Source organism: Falco punctatus, assembly GCF_963210335.1.
Source record: "Falco punctatus genome assembly, chromosome: 2".
NCBI classification, from domain to species: domain Eukaryota; kingdom Metazoa; phylum Chordata; class Aves; order Falconiformes; family Falconidae; genus Falco; species Falco punctatus.
The window spans coordinates 67727795-67750965 of record NC_137581.1 but is presented as its reverse complement, the minus strand read 5'-3'; positions in this window follow the sequence as shown (position 1 = coordinate 67750965).

The following is a 23171-nucleotide window of genomic DNA, read 5'->3' as shown; positions in this document are numbered from 1 at the left end:
ACATTGAGCTAGATTCAATTACAGACCTAGAAATTGAAATTAAGTCTGATGCTACATGCTTAATTCATGTTTGTGTGACTGAGAAAGGGAGTATCTGGTTTACCTTGAATTTCCTGCCTTAGTGTGGTGACCCACACGACCCATCACATTAATTAAAAAATAGTTTTCAAATGTAGCCTAAGTGGTATTGCACTGGCAGGAGGAGACAAACACTTTTTTGTCCTCAACATGTTATGTGATATAAAGGAAGCTGTTCAATGTCTTTTTCCTTGATTCTTAGGCAGGTCTTACAATTCTCATTGAAGAGTAGGAAAAAATACGATGACTTCTCACAGCAAGAAGCCAAAGATTCTTCTTTAATAAAAAATTACACACTTGCCCCTCAAAACCCACAATCCTCTCCTGACCACATAGTTTGAAGCAGGTGCACATGGGCAATTATCACACGTTATACCGGCGTACACATGTAGGTATTACACCCAGTATGGCACATTTACGTTTAATACTCCAAAATACTATATCAGATCAGCGGACTTTCAACCAGCACACATTTGACTACTGATTTCACATATGGGGCTGGGACTAACTTTTTTCCTAATATGGTGATGGCACAGGCACTATTTAAATGATTCCTGAGCCTTGTAAATATACACCAGATGTATCTTTTGTAAATGTTACATTTTTCAACATCTCAGCATTTGTGAATAGTTGAAAGCGATGCCAGCCATCCTTTAATGGGGCACAGAAGCATACTGCATTCAAAGAAATGGCACACCATTGCAATAGTCAAAATTACAAGTGCTGTCAAAAAGCTACATTTTCGCTTTATTGATTAGCACCAGGTAACGCAGCGCCTTGCATCGCACCCTCGTACGATCCTTTTTCAGCTGATGTTTCCCTGCACACGGGTACACAGAGAGGGATGTGGAGCTCCCAGGGACCCAGAAGGGCAGAATCCTGGGGAGCCAGACATGCCCCCCCCGGATGACCAGAGGTGGAGCGGGAAGGGGTGCAGGGGCTGCTGCTCTCGCAGCCGTGGCCACCACCCATTGCCAAGAGGCAACCACAGGGATGCACCCACCTTCCCAGGGCTGGGGAGGAAGCAAAGCACACCTTTCCCACCGGCACTGGTGCTGTTTGAGGCTATGCTATGTTTTTCTGCAGCTCGGGCTCCTGCTGGTTGGTTGCAGAGGTAACTCAGCCCAGGGACAGGCACCTCCTGTTCGGGACCTCTCCTGGAGCACAGGGTGAATTCATTCAGCTGTAAGAAGCAGCCGCTGCCTAGGGTTTGCTGGACCTCTTTCATTCCCACCCCCCCCAGGCCTTTCCTGGCTTCCCTGTGTCACTGCAGAGAGCTCACAGAAGAACCAGGAGCATATGTGTGATGGGCTATGGGAAATGTCCTCTCCACGCTTTCTACCTCCTGGCACTTGTCCTACCCGTGACCACCACAACCCAATGGCCCCAATGGTCTCACCGTTCGTGTCAGGCAGTAAAAAGAGCCCTCAGAAAATCAACCATCACATTTGCCTGAAAATTTGCCTTTGCAAGATTTGCCCCCCAGCTGTCCCACAGGTAAGAGGAAAGGCCTTTGCAACGTCGCACAGCTACTGTTGTTTGCAAGGCTGGGGGCTTTTGCTCTGTGAATTTTGTGCTGGAGTTGCACGGTGCACCTCAGCCCAGAAGATCAGCTAAAATCAGAGCTAGGTGACACAAGACAATAAGCTCAGAGGGTATGTGGACTAGATGTAATGCCCCACTACAAGTATTATTTCCAAGTTCACAGGCTTGCAAATTAAAATGTCCCTGGATCGCTGCCATAAAAAAGAACATTAAAAATCAGGGGAAGAGGTCTGGGCATCTGTTAGAAGCATCTAATATATACCAAATGTGTATGCTGAGCTTCTTAGATATATGTGTTGTTGAAATATAGCCTACAACTAATGTAAAAGCAGAAATATTTTAATTGTATTTTTCCATTTGATATTCAAATGAAAAAAATATATCTTATTAAACACAACACTTGGCTTTGCTATTTTAATAAAAAATAAGTTGTTGAGGAAAAGAAAAGCAAAACTACTGATTCCTTTCCTTATGATGATCAAATGAGCCTTTCATGTTTGTATCTTATACTTCACTTTTTAGCATTTTGAGGCAAATAGCAGATATCAAAACTTAGTAAATAATCAAAGACTTATTCAGTTTTTCCAAACTGTCATGCTGCTTATCTTGTAATAACTGATCTCTTAGGTAGCATAAGCTATTTAATTGCTACTGAAGATTATTTGAATGAAAAAAGAGACGACATTCTCCCTTACCCCTCAAAAATACAAAACTATATTCTTCAAAAAGACACATGCCGACAGATAGATTCTGATCTCTTCTACACATGCACAAGTGCAGGAGCTAATTTTACAAGATTTGATAGGAGCTGCGTATCTGAGATTACACCCTGTCCTCCTGCCTGCACATTCCACATGGAAAATGGCTTAATTTGGAAATAAATTTTGTTGCTGATATATCCAGACTCCGTAGTCTCTGGGCATCCAAAGAACCAAACCTATTAAATTATTTTTAAAGCAGCTAAGTATGCACAGCAACTGTATTTTAAATGGACTTTTTACAGTGTTGGCAAAGTGCGTATTCATGTATCCCCCCTGACATGATAGACTGTAATGGCTTCGGTCTGTCATGTCAACCATCTGCATATTAAACAGTCCCTAAGTACACATTGACACAGCAGACCCTAATAGCTCTGAAGCTGTAACAATCTATTGAGTCAATAATATGCATGTTAAAGAGCATCTCCTGTACTTCCATCAATATCTTTTATCTTTTCCCTAATTTGTATCTTCTTTTTATATGTATATTCAGAGTCAAGGTTTTAGGAACCTTTATCCTTTAACATGCTGCTGCAGATGTGAAACATGTGGCAGAGAGAGGCATATGCAGTAGCAAAATCCTTCTCTAGTATCTGGGCCAGATCTTAAAAGGAGGACTGTAATATTTTGACACTGGCAGCACACATTCTTCCAGATAAGGTGGAAACAGCCCCTCGTTTCTGCTGGGCCAGGTCTGGTGCTTATGAAAAGCCCGGGAAAAATTCCTGATGATTTCACAGGCTTTGGACAGAGCCCAGTGTGACGCTACTCATTTCCTATTATACATTTCCTTCTAATTAAATGAAATAGGTCACAAGGGGAAAATGAAACAAAAGACAAGTGTATTTATTTACAGTAATATCAACCCCAAAAAAGAACAATCCGAAACAAGAGAAAAGATAATACAAAATACACTGTCTCTTCATTAACTTGAAATGACATCTGGTACCATGGTCTTAATTCATTCCTGTGTGATCCCAAGATCTTTTATACCGTGGAAGAGGGAGACTGTTATTTAAGCATAAGAAAAGGGTGACTTAACTTCCTTTGTCTACATAACCACAGAGCAAAAGCTTAATTTGCTTTTCCTCAACTTCATATCACTGTACGGCCGTGCAGTCCTCTCACACCCTGCTCACAGGACTTTCCCATCTCCTTCTGCTCCTCTTGCTTTCTGTAAGCATCACAATTTGGCTGACACTTTTAAAAGAGAAACCAAAGTGCAGTTTGTGTTTCCAAAAGGCAGACCCAGGGACAGGGAGGTCACTTGACCCTATCAGCAGATCTTACTGGCCTGAATTCCCCTCTCCTTTCCACTAATTTGACACCGATGTGTCTTTGAAGCACATGTGGATTTATTCCAGCATATTCTCGATTAACTTTCACACCAGTGAGGGCAGAATTGTGGTACTCCCCCTGTTGCTTCATCCTTTCTCTGCCTTGCACCATTTCATGTCCCTAGGCAGACCGGACCAGACCAGATCTTCTACATCTGTGTCTCACTTTAGGACAGCATCCCCTAGCCGCATGACAAGCACTGAAGGCACCTGCAACTTTCTTCTCGTAGCCAGCAGACTCTTCTTCCCAATGCAATGGCAGAAAAGTCAATCAGATCCTCCCCCTCACCACCACCCCAACCATGAGGCAAGTCCTTCAAGCCTCAGAGTGGTACATCCACTTCATCCTGCGTGCCACCATGTGTGTTATCAGGACAGGACTTTCTAAACAGTGGGTAACACAGTGCTCACACAGCCACAGTATTCATTATTTGAGCTTATCCGTTGAATATCTAGCAAGCAGATTTAGTTTTGGGCAGGAGATGTTTTTTTCTAAATTAAAAAAGCTATCGAAAAAATCAAAGCAAATTAAAAAAAGCTAAAGGATGGGTGCCATAAAAAACCCGATAAAACCAAAAGTTACTGGAAGTCCTGCTGTCTACATTGCCAACACTATTTTCTTTAGCTGAGGGAGTCAGCCCGAGTGGAGCTCTGGAAGGGCTTGTTCCTGAGGGAAACTGTTCATTGCCAGCCCCCTTCTGTGATGCTGCAGTTTATCACCAAATAATAGATGAAGCGCAGTCCTCTCTCTGCAACATGATGGGTACAGCCTTGCTCATTTGAGGAAAATGTGTCCTCGCTGCAGGAGCTCTCCTGCGCTATTCACTCTAGTCAACCCTGGTACTTGCTGTGTACCAACAGCCAGGACCAGTCGAGCCCTGGTGACGGTAGGAATGCCACACAGCAATAACATAGCAGCTCTGCATCATACACGACACCCACCTGCTCATCTGGCTTTTCTGTTTGCACTTAACGAGCCCTGTAGGCTTTCCTGTTACTTACCAGAGTTACCAGGCAATGGCAAAGAAGGACAGGAGAAGGGGGGCTGCTGGCCACACAGCCAGAGAGTCCTTTAATGCTAATCCTCTGCACAGAGGATTAATGGGTTGGGTAATGCTAACTCTGGGTGGCCAGGACTTCCAGGAATTGTTCCATTGATTTATGAGGAGATGTCGCCCGGTCCAACCCTATGTTAGAGTAACTGATACCTGCAACCAGGTGAAAGAACAGTCACCAGCCTCAGTCAGTAAATGAGCCAGCTACGGTAAGGATGACGGAGAGAGGGCGAGCGAAAGAAATGCAGTGCCGTAACGGGGTGCTCCGTGTCTCCCCAGCAGCCACCTTGTGCACGCTGCAAGTGCAAGGTGAGGTCTCCAAGAAGGGCCTCGCCTTCTCCCACCTCATCCCCTCCTGCACAAGCTTGCCTCAGGTTTGCCTGCCCCCTACCCCACCGAAGTCAATGGGAAGATTCCCAATGACTCCAGTGACGAGTACCCTCAGGCAAATGCGGGAGACCAAAATTTGGGCAGGGCTATGATTTCACTGTCTGTGTGCTTAGGATGTCTCCTTTCCCACACGGAAAAATGCTGGCCACCCTTCCCACTTTTTTGGTTCTCAGTGTTCAACACTGCACCTGGAGTTATCTCCCATTTACCAGGGAGCTGATTTAAGTGTCTGACTCAGTCACATATGTTTGGCTCCCTTACCCAGAGTAAGATTTGGCCTACTAGCTGTGAAAACAGCTTATATCACATGTGCTGCAAAGCCTAGCCAGAACAGGCTGAATAAAGGATGAAGTTTAATCATGGAAATGTTGACCTACAAATAGAGAACAAAATGTTAAACCACATGGTATAGGGTGCTGCACGCCCCAAATATCAAGGAGAGGAAAGAAGAATTGAACACATTTGGAAAGTAAAGCTTACTGTTTGGGGTTTGTTGTTTTTTTCCTTTTTCTTTTTCTTTCTGCAGATTCGGAGAGTCAGACCCACACTGTTCCCGCTCGCGATGACACCCTGGCATCTGAAGAACAACATGACACCCACCACAAAATGCTGCTGTTGGCTGGCACCATCTAAAGTGGCGAGGTTTGGTGAGGGAGGTGAGACTGCCAAAGGAAGGCAAGTGGGGGTGTCACAGCGAGTGGGACCCGGCCACCAGCGTGACTCGAGACTGTGGGACTGCTACAAAGTGGGGAGAGGCAAACGTGATGGGAATGAATGCCCCTTTCATCCCGCATCCTTGAAAACTAGCCATGGGTTACCTCCAATGGCTGGGGGGGGGTCTTTGTCGTTATTTTCACACCACCTTTCAGCCGGGACATTCTCACCTTTGTGGGTTTCACACAAAGAAGGGCAGCTTTTTTGGCAGAGAATCCATTTCCATTTTTAATCACAGCCATCACACAAACAGTTCATCTCACAAGATGAACTTTATTTATCCTTTATATATCACAGCTTTATTTAACATCAGCTGGGGGGTTGCAAAAGACAAGAATTTTTTAAATCAACAATCATCTTGCTTTCAACAGCTTGCAGGCTTTGTCTTTAGGTACGCTGCATTTTAGACAAACGTAGTTAACAGCAGCCAGCCAGACCTGACTGACTGACAACTGTTTCTTTACAGGATTTCTATGTGCCAAGTAGCTGGACAGTAATATCCATTTGGTATTCATGGAAAGTACTTGCAGAACAATAATGACAATAATTGCTTCTGATTCTTGTGTTTACAACACTGCCAAAGTATCATTAGAGCCTTATTTATAGATAATAATGCTTATTAATCACACATATTTGAATTTTGGAATGTATTAGATTAATATTCTTTTGTAACTTGGTTCCGTACTAATGCTACGAAAAGCACTTTCTGAATGCAGCCCACTGGGAAGTGCTCGCCTCGGAAAAGTAAAAGTATCCAAGCCATCTGCAGGTGAGGGACAAAGGGCATACCTCTTCCTCAGCAGGCAAACACGGGAGCCGGACACGCAATTCCCGAAAGCTGCTCCTTTGGACTAAAATCAGGGGCAGACTCCTGAAAAAAACATACCATGAAAGGTGTGATAGCAGTGTCATGCTTGAGCTTCCTTTTTGATGCTCTACGAGAGGGTCTGCTTTCTACCGCTTTATAAAGAAACCAGTCAGGGGGGGTGAGGAAGGGGTCCGTCTGTCATCTCACTCCTTAACAACCCACTCTACCCCATGGGTGAGTTTAGCCTGGACCTCAGACTTCTTCATCAGTTGAGAGGTCGGTAATGAGAAATATAGTACAAAAATCACTCCTAATTTTGGTTATTAAATAATTCCAGCTTTTCTACATCAACGTCTGCTGTGATTCAACAGCATGATAGAAGGAAAATGGATTTTTAAAAATGACAGTTACAACAAGCAAAAATGTCACCCAAACCTAAATATCAGCTGCCATATATTCATATTCTCCTTTGTCTCCCTGTAGCCCATTACAATGCGGAAAAATACACCAAAGCAACTGCAGTACCAAACTCTCCAGTTTTTGGTGTATGGCCAGCTCCATAAATTTGCTTTTAAACAAATAAAAACCCGAACACTGTAGTATGTCTTTTTTTTTTTTTCTTTCTTTTTTCTGAGATAGTTCTTCAAGCAAATTTAGAGGCTCTGTCAGTTTAGGGACCACATTTCCGTCTGCTTTTTTTTTCTTTTTACCCACTGCTGATGTAATGTAACTACTATAAATGCCAGAAATCAGAGAAACTGGGAAGGAGTGGGGGTGTATGTGTTGTATTTTATTCTGTGTGTCCACTTTGTGTTTCTTATGGTGCTCCCTGTGCAGCCAGGATAACCTGTTCCTCAGTGTCACAGCCCCCATTGTCTCCAGGGATCTTTCACAGTGGCAGAAAAAAAAAAAAAAAAAAAAAAGAAATAATTAAAACACAGAAGCCTTAAATTGCAAAGAACACTTGTGGCTTTGCTGCAACTCCCCCAAACTGCCCCTAGCCAATATATTTTAACAGATGAAATTACAACGTGATGGTGCCCCTTTAAAATGTTTCACCGATGAGTATTCCAGTGTGCTTTGCCTACTCTGTTTAAAAAATGCCAGTATTGAGGTTTCCCAGGAATTTCAAACCTATCAAGACAGCCGGTTCTGAGCACAGCCCAATCGTTTCTAGACGAAGCCAGGATTTAAAATGAAATAAAAACCTAGCAGCATTGTTAGAGATGAAACCAAAGAGTGAAGTTGGGGCTGGGATGTGGAGGGGAGCCCTGTCCTTACGGGTTGGGCACAACAAAGAGGGTCACCGCTCCTGCCCCAGGGACCCCAGCTCCTGCCGGGGGGCGTGGTGTGGCTTGTCCCTGGTTTTTGCTGGGAGGAGGGTCATGGCTTCACCCACCACTAGGAAACAAATTATCCCCCAAGTACGGGCACCAGGGGCAGGCTGAGCTTTGCACTGGGTCCCTTTCCCACTTCCAGCTTGACATCATCCAGCCAAAATTCATCCCAAAACTTGATGGTGCCACACTGAGGAGACTTTAAGCGATAACCGGTCATGGGGTTTAGTTCTGCTTCTCTTCTTCTGAAGAGGAGCCTGTAACCCCAGGTGCACACGACCTGCTACAGGGTTCACAAGCAGAGAGGCATCTACAGCATATTCTCCTCTCCCCAACCATTGGCTGCTCTTCAAAACATTCGCTGTATTTCCCTTAGGTTTCAGCATGTTACCATGCAGAAAGCTGTCCCTCTAACAGGTCTTTAAAATTTGCATATCATTCTTTCCTAACGGTGCTAAGAAATAGCTGGAAGAGTTCTGTACTAAGATCCTACTTTCAGAAAGTCAAAACATGAGCATTTAAAATCATAATACAGCCTATGCAGATTCTAGACTTCTTATTTTCTTAATTGAGTAATGAACAATAATTTCTATTATAGATGTCTGTTTTTTTCAGGGTGGCAGTGGTTTAATCATTTCTCCTACCTCGCTGAAGGAAAAGGCAGAGCAAACAGTTATCACATGGGGAAAGGTAGGTTTGTGCTTTACATCCGTAGCGCTGATGCTAAACCTATGCGAAGATAAAACCAGAAATTTCCAGCAACAACATTTTACCATTTTTAGATATGATGCTCACGTTTGACTTTCTAAAGAAAAGTGGCCGTTTTCTTCTTTTTTTTTAAATACTGAGCTTTCACAGTTCTCACTGAAGTCAAATGAAGGGGTAAATGTCCAGTGCTCTTGAAAAATAGTCCCCTTTCCTGCACTACCCCTTTCCTGTGTTTATGTGAACCCCCAGTATGAAAAAGCTGGCTCTCCTGCACAAAGTCAGTAGATAACTCTACAAACACTGCTCACATACCCCAGCAATTTCAGCACACAAGTCACAGCATGCAAAATCAGATCTCAAGCAAAACCCAAGCAACCAACAGAAAAATCACCTTCCTAACATGAAGTGGGGTTGCTACAGGTTACAATTTTGGATTTGTAGATATGGGATATGAAAATCAAGACAGAAAAGTTTTGACTAACTTTTTCACTAACTGTATCTCGATGGTCACAATACATTAGAAAGGAACATTCAGCTGGAAAAGATCTAAACATAGAGGGAGCTTCTATTGAAAAAGTATCTTTTTGTTGTATTATTTTATTTGCTATATTTCTCGCTAGAACAATATTGTTCTGTTTGTATTTAGCATTGGTTTTATTGTCAAATAGTTATTCTTTCTGCTATCAGATTGCATGATTATTGTGTATTTATCCCTCCAGATATGTATCATGAACATTTCCTTATTTTGATATCATTCATAGCTACTAAAATTTGGAATTTGTAGTTTCACATCATCTTCATAGAACTGTAAGACACAAGCAGGAATAAAAATAAAAACATACCTTTTCATCTGCCTACCAAAAGGAGAAAAAATAATCTGTATATTTCTAAATAGTCCTGTAGGAGTCATATACTTTTACTATGTGCTATATATCGTATAGTTTCTCTCTCTGTTATGACATCTCCGATCACTTAAAAAAAAAACTTTCAAAAACGTTAAGGCACAAACCTTTGTATGGAGTACTTTTAGTATGCTTTTTATTCTGACAAGATTAATAATTATCCTATAAGCATGACACAGTGTTTTAAAATGTTGTTTCTGCTATGAGTTAGCATTGTGCATATGGGTATAAATGTGGAAAGGAAGGTTATTTCACAGCAAAGAAATGTATATTTAAACACACTGTGATAAAATGGTAAAACTGTTTAAAAAGGAAAAGCAGGGGGGTTTCCCCCATCACAGTTATTCTGAATTTAAAATATTTGCAGTGAGTTTCAGAAGGGCACTGGGCATTCGTAACAAACACGAGCTACTGAAATTAATTGGAGATAATTGGGAGAATCATAGCAAACCAGGGCTTTGGGCAAAAATGGCCAGAAAGAGATCTGCTGTGTAGAAGGTGACAAGCATGTCCCCTCCCCACCAACAACAAGCTGCTGCCTTCTGTGGCAGTTGTGAATAGCTCCTGGTGGGAATCAGGCTATGGACTAACCAGACTTTTGCTGTCCTTCAACAAGCTAGTTCCTAAGCGCTTACAGTCCTCATGACAGACTCAGTCCTTCCTTGAACATGCAACAGCCCTTTCTACAGAGCTCATACGCATCCCAGCACTCTCCATTGGTGCAAAGGCACCTTTTTTTGTGCAACTGTTCAAAATGCCCAGTCAATATGTATCCTATGTATCGCATATAGTGACTGCAGTTATTGCTGGCCTGGTCCACCACAGCCAGGGTGAGTAGGACCTCACCCTCACATGGCTTAGGCATAAGGGCAAGGTCACCGTGGCCCTCAGACCTAACTCCATCCACATCAAATAAACACAAACTTAACCCCTCCATTGATATTAAAGTCCAATGGAGATAGACCAGGGTGTGGACTGAGGGCCAGATCCTGCTCGTTCCTATGAGACAAAACTCCAGGTGGCTTCAAAGATGGGGACAAGCAGGATTTGGCCCATCTTGAGGAGCACAAGGTTTGGCTTCCAGGGGCTGAGCTGCACCCACTCATTGGAGCAGGGCAGTGAAACACTGGAGTCAACAGACCTTGTACGAAGGAGAAGACGAAGGGCTATGCTTTCTCCCTGCTAAAACCAACGGCAAGGCAGGTGGTGGCACCACGATTTGCCCCTGAGCTGTAGTGCTGGGCATCAGCCCTGCTACGCTGTCTGCGCTAACTTTCCTTGCAGAAGTGATTTTTAAGTAATGTAATGCCAAGTGCCAGAGGGCTCACTTTTTACAACATCAAGCTGAATCATATCAACTCCCATTCTAAATTTAAAATAAGATTGCATTACTTGACTTCATACTTTTTATAAAGGTCCCATTGTGGTGCGGTTTCATGAGGTATAAAAGCTCGTGCAGGTATTATGGGCTGTATCAGTTCATTTCATCTCATTAATCAGCTACTTAAAAATGTTTTCCTTGCAGCACAGTAGAAAAATAAATAAATGTTCTTTTTTATCATTTCCCAAATTAAATTCATATTCCATAATGACCGTATTTCATGTGCAAAATAACAAAATAAGCTTACATACCTGACTTCACTTCTTTAGTGAATTGCTTCATTTGTAAAATATTGCACATAAAATTGGAACCTAAAATGAATTACTTGTTTTTTCTTGATGTGAAACCTTGTTTAAGTTCACAGCAATTTTAAATATGATACATTTAAAATATTAATATTTCCCATATATTATTCACTGACTTTCAGGTTTCATCTCAAGTTAGTGGCACTTCATATTTCAAAGGAAGAAGTGTTTCTCTTTTCAGTACTAATGTTCTATTAATTCACTTTGTAATATCATTCTGGTTCAGACAAATGAAATTGCACTAAATGGCTTATGCCAAGAATCATGCTAAAGTTGTTGGCATTATATAAAATTCTATATTCCATTACTATTTTATAAGTTTTTTATCTCAGTGGCATCTTTTTAGGCATAATTCATAGCCCTGTTCGGTTAGTTCTAGAAGGACAAATATATGCACAAATATTTTTATGCTGAGATTGGGGTATATGTAGATATTCACAGTAAAGTCAGTAACTGAAGTGACTTTTGCAAGGCACCAGATACACACTCCCAGTGAACTACCTTAACAGCTTTTCCTTTATGAACATTTTTTATTTTCAGTAGTTCTCTCTTCCAGCGTGTATTTCATCACACAGGTGTATAAACATGCACGGACGCACACATATACATTTGTGAAAAATAAATTTGTGCGTGTGTAGAAATACTTAACATGCTTCGTATGCATATTTTGCAACATATGCCATTCATGTAATCATTATATATAAATAAAATTCATTTCATAGATACAAATAAAATATGTGGAGGAAGTCCTTAAAGGACCTATAAAGGCCTAAATGTAGACGAATTCTTCATCACATCCAAAGAACTGAAAGAACTGTGGATATAAAACAGAATCTTTTTATATGGCTATGTATCTTTTATAATGTTTCCATAAAGTCCACATGGCCACATAACTATTTCCAGAGATGCCGATGGAAGTTACACCTGGACAGGCTGAAAATCTTTCATGAGTAAAGCAACATCTAGTCCTATGAAACGCCTTTCAGTAGTGAAACAATTAGAAAGCGCTGGAGCAAGAGTAGCAAACAGCATCTGTAAAATCACCTGTAAATAGATGTAAGGAACTATAAATATACCTCAGTATTTGTATAGCTGACTTTCTCTGACTGTCATCAAAATTAGATGCTCAGGAGCTAGAAATCCAACTCCCAAGTTATGAAGATTAATACGTTTTTATAGATATATAGTCTGTGCCTTTAAGTTTGCAACATTGTTAGTAATGTATATTCCTTTTTTAAAGCCTGGTATTCGCTCCCTTTGCAATTTTTTAAAAAATAAGATTTTTTTCTTTAAATTTGATCCAAGTCTTAAAAAAAATTAATTGCAAAATAACTGATGCAAATCCCTGTCACTTGTGAATACAATGAAATTACACAGAGAAGAGCAAATACAGGAGAGGCTTCTCCTCAGCAGCAGCAATGAATGCCCTGTTCCTATACGGACCTCAAACACCAGGATTTTGAAATATGAATTAAACCTCAAATGCAAATTAACCTCGGAAAGGGGGGGGGGAAGAATCAGAGAGACATACCAAGTCAAACGCTCCTTTTTCTGCCTATCTCGTCCGCAGTGGTAAAATAGGCTAAACAAAACAAGTGCACATCAAGATAGAGCCAATTAAGGAAAAGAAAGCGGGGAGGGGAGGGGGGGGAGGACGGCACCTTACTGAACACATGGGGAGTGGGAGCGCAGCACCCCACCATACCTACCTTATGAGTGTTCAAAGGAAGACAACTGGGGTAAATTGGAAACAGCTTTGATTTTTGTCATCCGGCTACACCCGGGATGCGGCAGGCGGGGGGAGAAGGGTCGCTCTGGGTGGGGGTGGAGAGGGGATAAAATGAGTGCGGGGCGGCGGAGGGGGGGTACCGGGCGAGGGAGCCAAACGGTATGCAAATGAATGGGGGTTTTTGGGGGGCGGTGGTATACGGTTGGTTTTTTTTTTTTTTAGGGAAAGGCGGGGGGTAGAGGAAAAGAGGCACCGTCAGTGGCGGGGTGAGCGGGTCCCCGCCCGCCCGCGCCGCACACGCGTGGGGGGCGAGGGGAGCCGTGCGGGGCGCGGAGGGGCGCGGAGCCGCCGTGTCGGCGGCGGGCAGGGGCGGGCGGGGCGCGGGCGCTGCCCCTGCCCGGGAGCGGGGGTGCTCCAACGGCTGGGGGTGCGCGGGTGCGGCGGCCGCCCCCTCTGCCCTCCTTCATTCATCGCCTCTCTCGGCCCCCCACCCCTCCCACCCCCCGCTGCTCCCCCGGCCCCGCTGCCTCACCGCTCCCGGCGGCTCCCCGCTTGGAAATGGACGGCAACTCTCACCAGAGCTCACCAGCATCCCACGGTCCTGAGGAAGGAGTTTGGGGCGGCGGGGGGGAGTGGGGGAGCGGGCGGGCGGCGGGGGGGGGGGCGGGGGGGGAATGTTTGAGAGTGACGGTGAGGCGAGGAGGAGGAGGAAGGCTGGGAAGAAGGGGGTGGGGGGAGACGGAGCTCCTGAAATGGAGCCAGCCCAAATGGGAGACGATGCTGAAGCAGGGGCTGCGTCATTTCGGGGCTGGGAGAGGGCTCAGCGCCCCCCTCTCCCCCCGCCACGTCCCTGCCCGCACACGGCGGGGGGGGGCAGCTACGGGCAGGGCAGGGCGCCCCCCCCCGCGGGGCGCTGCGGGGCCGGGGCCGCCTCCTCCCGCCTTTCGCCGCAAGCCCCCGGGGCCCGGACGGGGCAGGAAAACCCCGCTCCAGGGAAAGGGATAAACCGCCTTCGGTGTGCCCAGCGATGCTGGGAAAGGGGCAGGGAGCGGCGTGTGGGGCGGCGGGCAGGGCGGGACAGGGCCGGGCCGGTCACGGCCACAAGTGGGGGTCCTCAGCGGGGCCAGCTCCCGCAGGAGGAGCGGGGTCCTGCGGCCGGACAGGCTCCCCGGGAAGGCAGGGGCAAGAGGAATGATCGGCATTTATAACTGCGGGGAAAACTCAGCAGCCTTTCAAAGAGTTTCAGCTGGGTGAGTGGAAATGCCTTCTGCCCCCTTCACATTTGGAAGCGCAAGGGTCTTTTAAAGGGAGGAGCAGGGGAAAAAAGCAATTATTTTTTTTCTTTCCCCCCTGCCGGACAGTGGGTCTCTTTGAGCCTACTGTCATGTCCTAGGGCTGCAACTATAAACAAACTTTCCTTCTGCAAAGAGGAAGTAGCTGAGACTGAGGGTCTGAAGCTGGCAAGTGGCCAGCGGCTGCCCTGGCCTTCGCTGGCCCTCACCGTGGGGCAGGGGAGGTGGTGGCCTGGCCCTGTGCAGAGGGGCTGTGGGTGCAGCACACTTAACATCTGAGGCAAAATAACTGGCCTGGGAACACCCTCCCTTCTTTCAGCTATGCCCACCTAGTCCAAGGCAATTCCCTTCTAAAGGTCATCCCCCTCAAAGGCTTTCTAAACTCTGCTTCAAATGCTCATGTCCATCTATTTTTTATTCTTTTTTTTTTCCCTTATACCCCCGCCGTGGTCTCAGCTTTAAAAAGCAAAGCTGCTTTTAGTGGGCCTGAGATCGCAGGTGCCATCGTGGAGGCCTATGGTGAGCATCAGTAAAGAGCAGGAGAAAATAAGGGTCCCCAGGCAAGAAGATTACAGTGCTGGTACACGACCATGTACAGCCTCTTCCCCGCCTTCTACAGCACCTGCCACAGCAAAGGTGGTATATGCAAAGTCCTTAAAATATTGACCATCGTCATTATGATTATGTGCGCATAGAGTTTAGCTTATTTTATGACTGTGAATGTGTGTGTGTGCAATATATGTATGTGTGCACACACACATACACTTATATGTATGTATATATTCAATAGTGATGGGCCTGTTACACTGAGCAGTGATTTCTCTCCTACAGATAGATGTATAATACACACACATAGTGATGATACCTAAGGTGTTTGGGGGTGGGGATGCATAATATCTTATAAATTTGAAGTTTTTATCAGGCAGAGCAGATTACTTTAAGCGTTCAATTTCTCAGCGATCCAATTTTATTAGGATTTACTATCATTTGTGCTGTGCATCCCTGGGGAAATAATGCTTTGATTAATGTAATCCTGGGCCGGGATCTGCCACATGCCCCTCTCCCAAGAGAAGGGCCCTGTTTGACAAACAAAAACAGAGCAGCAACTATTGCAATCTGCACTCACCTTTCAAAAGCACACAGACCCACATGCACACACGCACACAAAATATAACCCCCTCCTCCCCCCAACCCCAAATACAATAGCAGTATCTCAAAACAATGTGCACTTATTCATTTGCACACAATGCCTCTGATTCACTGTGGGCTGTACAGTCCAGCCCTCAACTGCACAGAGTCAGCCCAAAAAGGATCCTGCTGTCCCCCACTGAGAAGCTGAAGCATCTCTGGGAAGCTCAATGCCTCTCTGTATTTCAGGCTCTCCTTGGGCTCCCAACATTTCTGCCTCTTTGTTTCCCACTGCAGGCCTTGCCACAAACCGATTTCAAGTCTGCTCCTTCAACCCACCGGCAGCCCATGGGCCCACGAAGCTGTCCCTGCAAGGCTCCCTGGCACACATCTGGGGGGACGTATCTCTCTAAACGGGCCCTGGTAAGTGAATCACAGCAAGGCACTCTGCTCAGCTCACAGGAGGGGGGGACAGACACAAGGACACCCAGAAAACAACCTCAAACAGAAAGTCTTCTCACATACATTTTTAAAGGATGAAAAGAAAGTATTCCTCTGCCTTTAGGGATTGCTTGGGTTTGAGCAGCTTTGTTCCAGTCACCCGTCACCACCCTCCCGCCCCCCCCCCCCTCCACCACACACACACACCCCAAGCCCCTTTTGTTTGTGTCAAAGGCTGGCAGGAACAATAGCATTTAAACAGGAATAAACATGCCCAGATCAGAGCCCAGCCCCAGAGAAAGCTTTCCCTCTCTTTACATCCCTAGGTGAACTGGCCGGTGTTACCCCCTTTCCTCCTCCTCCCCTTTCCCCCCCCCCTCTGAAACGACGCCCATCACCGTTAGCCCAAAAGCAGTTTAATGTTGATTCTCCCACACACACACACGTCCCCACAACAAAGTGGGTCCCACTGCGCCTGGGGAGGACGTCCAGCCCCAAAAGAGGGCCCTGGCCGCACTTGGGTGACTTTATTCCAAGTCCGGATGAATAAATCCAGGGGAAGGAGGAGGGGAGGGATCTCCAGGCTGGAGATGAGGAGGGATGCGGTTTGCGCCGGGGGTTTCACTAAGATGCTGCTCTCTCCTTCGTGTTTACCCACTGACCCCCAATATGGTGACTCAGCGATTACCGAGCGCGGGGGGGGGGGGGAGCCCTTCCTCCTTTTTCTTGCCTGATGAAAAACGTCGCAATTACATTTCTGCATGCTGATCTGAGAGTTCAAATAACAAGCCGTAAACGCGTTATCAGGCGCTTGTTAGGGAAGGGGGGAGTGAAGGGAAGAGGGGAACAAATGTAGACGTATATGCGTCTGTGCATGCCTGGGTGCACGTGTACCTGTATATGCGTATCCTTAGATATGTATATAGATACACATTTAAATGAAAGACTGCCATGAGATCGGCAGTTGTTCGGCCTGAGTCCCTGCACCCAGGCAGATGAGCCTCAGTTTAAAACAGCACCAACCGAACGAGGGAAGGAAGAGGCGCAAATCACTCCAGGGAAAAGTTATTTAGACGTTTCTCTGGGTTTTCGCAGCGCAAACTGACTCTCCTAACCGCGCCTGATCCAGTTTTCCCGCTCCCCTTCCCCCTCCCACCCCGGGGGGATCCATCCCTATTCCACATTTTCCTGCCCAGCCCCGGCTGCCTCTCCCCCGGCGCCCCGCCTGGGCGAGCGTTCGCGGGGAGCTCGGCGCGCCCGCGGCCCGCTGCGCGCCCGCGGAAAGGCCGGCGGAGCGGGGGCCGCCCCCGGGGCCGTGGGGTGGCGGTGGGCTCCCACCGGGAGTTCGGGTATCCCTGCCTCTCCCTTCTCCCCTCCCAGCGCTTAGCAGGCAGGAAGAAATTGTTTCAGAAGTCGGATGACGGGGCTGAATTTAGAGAGGGGAGGAGGGAATAAATGCGAGGAGATGATGAATAATGTTAACTTTTGACTGTAGGAGTCATGATGGAGTTGAGCGAAGCTGCGGGGAAATATGTCATTTAATCCCAGGGCTACCGAAGTCCCTTTTATCAAACGTCGTGATGCTGGAATTACGCTGATGTAAAAGCGATTGAGCACTTAAAAGTATCCAACATCAGGCAAGCACATAGACTGGAGGAACGGGTGTAAAATGAACGAGCATACAAACAAACCACACGACCGTGAAAACCCCAAATGGATTAGATAAATATAAATACATGTGCATAAAAAAAAAAAAAAAAAAAAAAAGCACGGTAAAACTGTAACTGCTGCATTCACGCAAGGAGAACAGACAGCGTGTGCATGTTTGTGTGCAATGCCAAAAAGAGCAGCCTTAAGGTTGACCTACTGCAATCTGCACTGAGCTCCTCAGACAATAGACAAGTTCAAATGTCAAAAAATCTAATAATAAAACCCAGAGCTGCCAAACTGCACGAACTGTTTTCTGATGTATCACAATTATTCACCCTCTTATCCACTACGAGACTGCCAGTCCTTATGCGTGTAAAAGAAAATCTATGTAATGCATATGGATCTTTCTTCTTCTTTTTTTTTTTAACATGTGAAACGCTATTGAGATGGCAAGCACGCAAATCAGAATGATATCATGTCTAATAAAAGCCGAGCTAAGGTTTTCACAGTCTCTTTTAAAAGACTCCAACTTGTAAATCCCCTTTTTATGTCACTACATGCACAATTATTCTTATAAATAAAAATCTACATGTTCAAGGAGCTGGATTGGAACTATTAATGTCTGTGGGAGCATTAGGTTGCTATCATATGTGATGTGTCTACGTTGAGCTCAAGTCAACAGAAAGATTGTTCCATTAATTTGGCAACTTTCATTACAGTCCGTGTGAGGTGAACCCTGAGCACGACACATTGGGTAATATCAGAATTATGCAGCTGGGAGAGAAAGGACCCCTATTTTAAAAGCTATCTTGTTTTGCATGTGCAATTCTGTATTATTGTTCTAATTTATTACAGAACCCAAACTGCTTTGTTACGCTCAAAACAATAAATAAGGTTCAGAGTGAAGCCTTCAGAATAAAAGGTATGGATAAATGATCCGCCTGCCTATTGTGTTTATCGTTATTACCGTCAGCCTTTAAAAGTAATCTGTGTATTTTCCTATCTTCTCCAGATTGGTTAGTGTAATATCCCTAGTGCAGCTATCAACGTGGTCATAAGAACTATGAACTACAGTATGGGTAAGCTTGAAAAACCCAGAGCAGATCACATTAGCCAAGAACGCTACATACCTGGAAGCCAGTCAACTTCACGTTTGCAGCTGACTGCTGTATTATGCACGAATGTGTTTTACATATAGCAGACTGTATACGGAATATGTCTTTATGTTTAACATTTTAATTTGTAAATGCTAATTAGGCAGTTGGTCTCCACGGTTATATTAGGAGATACCTAATCATTTCCCACTATAAGTAAATGAATACTAAATACGGTAAACATTCACTTTCTTTTCCCTACCTCAGCGACAGCATCGCTTCTACATCCATTTTCCAGAGGCGTCCATTCGGACAAAATAGGTATTCATAAAAGAAGGGGGGGGGGGGGGTGGTGAAAAAAAAAATGCTCTCTGTAGCCCTTTTGCGATGAGGTGCCACTGCAGGCATAGCCCCGGCACCCCTGGCCGGGCAGGGCTTTTCCAGAGGCAGCCAGCAAAGTTCAGTTTTGCCGAATTAACTTGTTGCTCGTTTTAGCGTTTTTTTTCTGTTCGCCTGCGGTACCCCGAAGCCTGCTGCGGCTAAGTGATGCGGACACACAGCGGAGAGGCTGTGCTGCTAACTCTTGTTTTGTTTAAAGTATAACGCGGGTTACACTTGGAGGGTCGGGGGAAGGGGGGGGCAGAGGAAAGCTGTGGGGAAATCCGCTCAGTCCCCAAGCCGGGATGCTGAACTTTGCTGGGCTCTTTCAACTCCAAAACCGGCCGCTCCAGAGGCGAGGGAAATGTTCGCTAAAGTACGGCAAATCTCAAGTAAGCGAGCACGTTTCTGAGGAGAATTGAGCTCTGGAAATGTGTTTTACTAGTCTGGAATATTGCTAGTGTTTATTTCGCCAAATGCGGTAGGTGGAAAGTTTTGTTCATGTAAATATCTCGACCGTTTTCCCGCACGGTCGATACACACGGAGACTTGACTCCGTTTTCCAAATGAAGACCCACAAACACTTAAAATGAAAAGTGTATCTTCTTGTAGGTTGTTTTCTCTCTTTGATTACTTTTCTCTTTCCCCACCCTTCTTTTTTCTTCTTCTTTTGTTTTTAATTCTTTTTTTTTTTATTTGTGTGTGTGTATGTGTTAGGTTTTTAGGTGGATAGTTCATCTTGCCAGGATCTATCATATTTATGGGCTGTGTGATTTCCAGGGCTCCAATTGGTCTTTCCTTTATGGAGGCAAGGAATAAAACTTGCCCAGTCGCACGGAAACTGCTGGGGCTCCAGCGCAGGGGAACAAAGTGACTTCAATTCCCCCCCTCCGGCCCCGGGGCCGTCGCTTTCCACCCCCACCCCACTCCGCCTCCGGAGCTGCCCGGGACATCCCCCTTGCAGGTGCGTTAAGGGGATGCTGCAGCCACGTTTGTCGGCCCGTGCCCAGCATCGTGCCGGCGGGCGGAGGAGGGGAGAAGCAGGGCTGCTACTCCTGTTTAGGCAGGAATACCACTAAAAAAACCAACAACGAAATTCCTCACTCCTGTCCTCTCTTGTAACCGCTTAGGGAGGGAAACGGAGAAAAGAAGCGGGCGCTCGGGGTAAGGGGCTGAAACTACTCGTTTGGGAAGGGACAGAGAGCCGAGCTGTGTCGAGCTGAGCTGTGGTCGCCGTCGGTGTTGGTTTTAGTTGAGGTTAACGCCTGCGAGTGTCCCGGCCGGCGACAACTCGTGCCCGGTGTGCGGCCGGTGTGGGCAGGGCGGGAGGCGGGGGGAGTCCGGCGCTGGCTCTGGCAGATACAGAAGGCGGGGGGGGGGAGTGGCCAGCTTGAGGAGGTGGGGGGGCGGGAGGAGAAAGAAAAATAAAGCAGCTACTTTTCCAGGTTTAATACGGCGATTAAATATTAAATGATGTAAAAAACCCGAGTCGGTTTATTGCATCTCCAGAGGCTTAAGCGCCTTATTTGGAAAAAACAACAGAAAAACCCAAAACAAACCAAAACCCTCCCAACCCTGCGGGGCACCTTAGGTTACACCGACCCGTGGTGCCCATGACTGTGTTTAATTAGCCGCCCTCACCCCCTTGCAGGCCTGAGGTCCGTTGGAGGCATGGCACCAACCGGGGACACCGTCGGGGCGGCCTTTGCACCGGCAGTCCCCCCGCCCCCGCAGCTCCGCTCCCGCCCGCCGGCCCCGGGAGTTTTGGGGCTTTCTCCCCCGGCCGGGCTGCCTCGGCGATGGGGCTGTGCCGGGGGGGCAGAGGCCAAGGGCCAGGAAAAACCCGAGCGTGCCCCCCACACACACACCGAGGACGGGACGGGACAGGACGGGGGGCGGGGGGAAGGGTGTGCTGGGAGGGGGGGGGGGGGGGGGGGGGGGGGGGGGGGGCAGCAGCGCGCCCCCTGGCGGGAGGCCGGCGCCTGGCGGAGCGCGCCGAAAGTTGATTTTGTTCAGCAAGCCGTATCGTATAAAATTAACGGCAGCCAATAAAATTAGCTTACATGTTTCAACCGTAAAAGTCCAAAACAAAATAAAGCTAGTTTTAGTGAAGCTAAGAAGCTCTGGTTTGGCCCCGCTCTCTCTGGCTAGAACTGGGGTCCTTTTATCTAAAGCCCAGTGCACAAACATATAGCTTAATGTGACTAGTGTTCTTCCTTTTATTTCTTTCTCTATGGCAACCAATATGTTCTGCTCAGAAATGTTCCCCCATCAAGGAAACAAATGATCTTGAGGGAGCAGCTCTATACGGCATCTGTTCCGATGGAGCACACAGAGTTAACCCCAGTCAAAAGAGACGCTGGGCACGTCAACAAGAAGTGGAAAATGAGCGATTCTTCTCCCCCCCAAATTGAAACCTATACCTCCCTAGTTTTACAAGCCATTTTATTGATTTGACTATCGACCGTTTCCAAAGAAGTAACTAATTCTAGGAAATTACAATGATCACCGGCTATTGTGTGTCCAAAAGAGCAGCGACAGAGGGGGAAAGGGGAAAAAAAATGCAAATAACACGGCAAAATTAAAATAAATGAAAGTCACGTAATGGGATATTTAAGCCTCGGTAAAGTTTTCAGGAGCGGTATCTGGCCTACTAATTTTATCCTACATTATTTATCACATTATTTATCACACTGACCCAAACGCTATAAAAGAGTTTCAGATCATTAGCCTACACCTCTCAATTAGACGGGATTCGGGGAAAGCGGAGAGACAGGCAAGACTGTCAGGAGAGAGAAAGTGAAATCTGGTCTGTAATCCTCCAGCCCCAATCTCCTTGGAGAATAAAATGAAGGGATGTCCTGGTTAGTTTTGATTGATTATACTCTTTCTGATGGACTTTCACTACAGAGCTCTAGATGTTGTGCTTAACCGTCTGTTCCCTAGTTACAATATTAACCCTCTGCGTGCACCGCCGCTCCGCACCTTCCCCTGCCTCCCCCCGCGCCCGTCCCTCCGCACCGGCGCTGCCAGCAGGTGCCCTTCTGCCCGCGCCCCGGCCCCGGCCCCGGCCCCACTCCGACCGCTGCACCGGCCGGGCCCCCTCCCCGCCCGCCGGGCGACCCGCCCCCCCCCCCCACTCCGAGAAGCAGCGTTTGAAAACAGCCCGCATCTCTGCCTCTCCGTTGCAGATCTGTAATATTTTCGAGAGCTTTCCTTCCCCCCCCACTACCCCCCCCCCCAAACCCTCCCCGAGTCCTGGTGTTACAATAATTAACAGTGCCCAGAAAAGTGCAGTAGTAACCAGAAAGACTTTCCAGCCCTGAAGAATTGCTTTGCTGCCCTGAGCTTTGGAATGAATCCACGCTTTTTATGTAATATTTCACTAAGGTGCTTTTTGTTGCTGGTGGGATTTTTTTTTCCTTTCCCTTTCCCTTTTTTTTTTTTTTTTTCAGCCTGTTTCCTTCCAGGCAGTTGCCATGGGTTTCCCTCTCTTGTCCTAAGCTTTTGAAAATATATATCCAGAAGACTTTAAAGAAAACAAAAGTAGATAAAAAAACGTAAAACACTTACCGATCATACTTCCAGGATTTAGAGATAATTTTTTTAATTTTTGATTTTAATAAGGTGACAGGGGGAAAAAAGCATGTTCTCAACTCCAGCGAAACGATCCATGTTAAGATTTTCCTTTGCACTGACTCCACTAAGCCCCGCTCTCCACTAGTCTATTATTTTCACCAAAATATATGAAAATTTATGCAAATGAAAATCAGCACTAACTGTTCTCCCCTTGTTATACTTTGGATTTTTTTCCAGACAAAACAATCTCACTCTGCAAGGGAGGGGGTGGGAAGAGTTGGGGAACTAAGTTGGTTGTTTTAGGGGTTGTTTTTTTTAATAAAAGACATTACTCCAGATCGAGCTTTATTTTTTGTTGTCGCTGTTAGGAGGGTGTGTATTTTTTTATTATTATTTTGGGGGGATTTCTCTCCTCCCACCCCCCCTTTTTTATTAAGAAAGTAGATCTGTTTGCAGAGGCGCTATCACGTTTCATCAGGCCACCTGAGACGGCTTTTGAAAGCGTGTACTGTGAAATTCATAGCAGTAATTTAGACAAAATCCTCACTGTATATTAATGAAA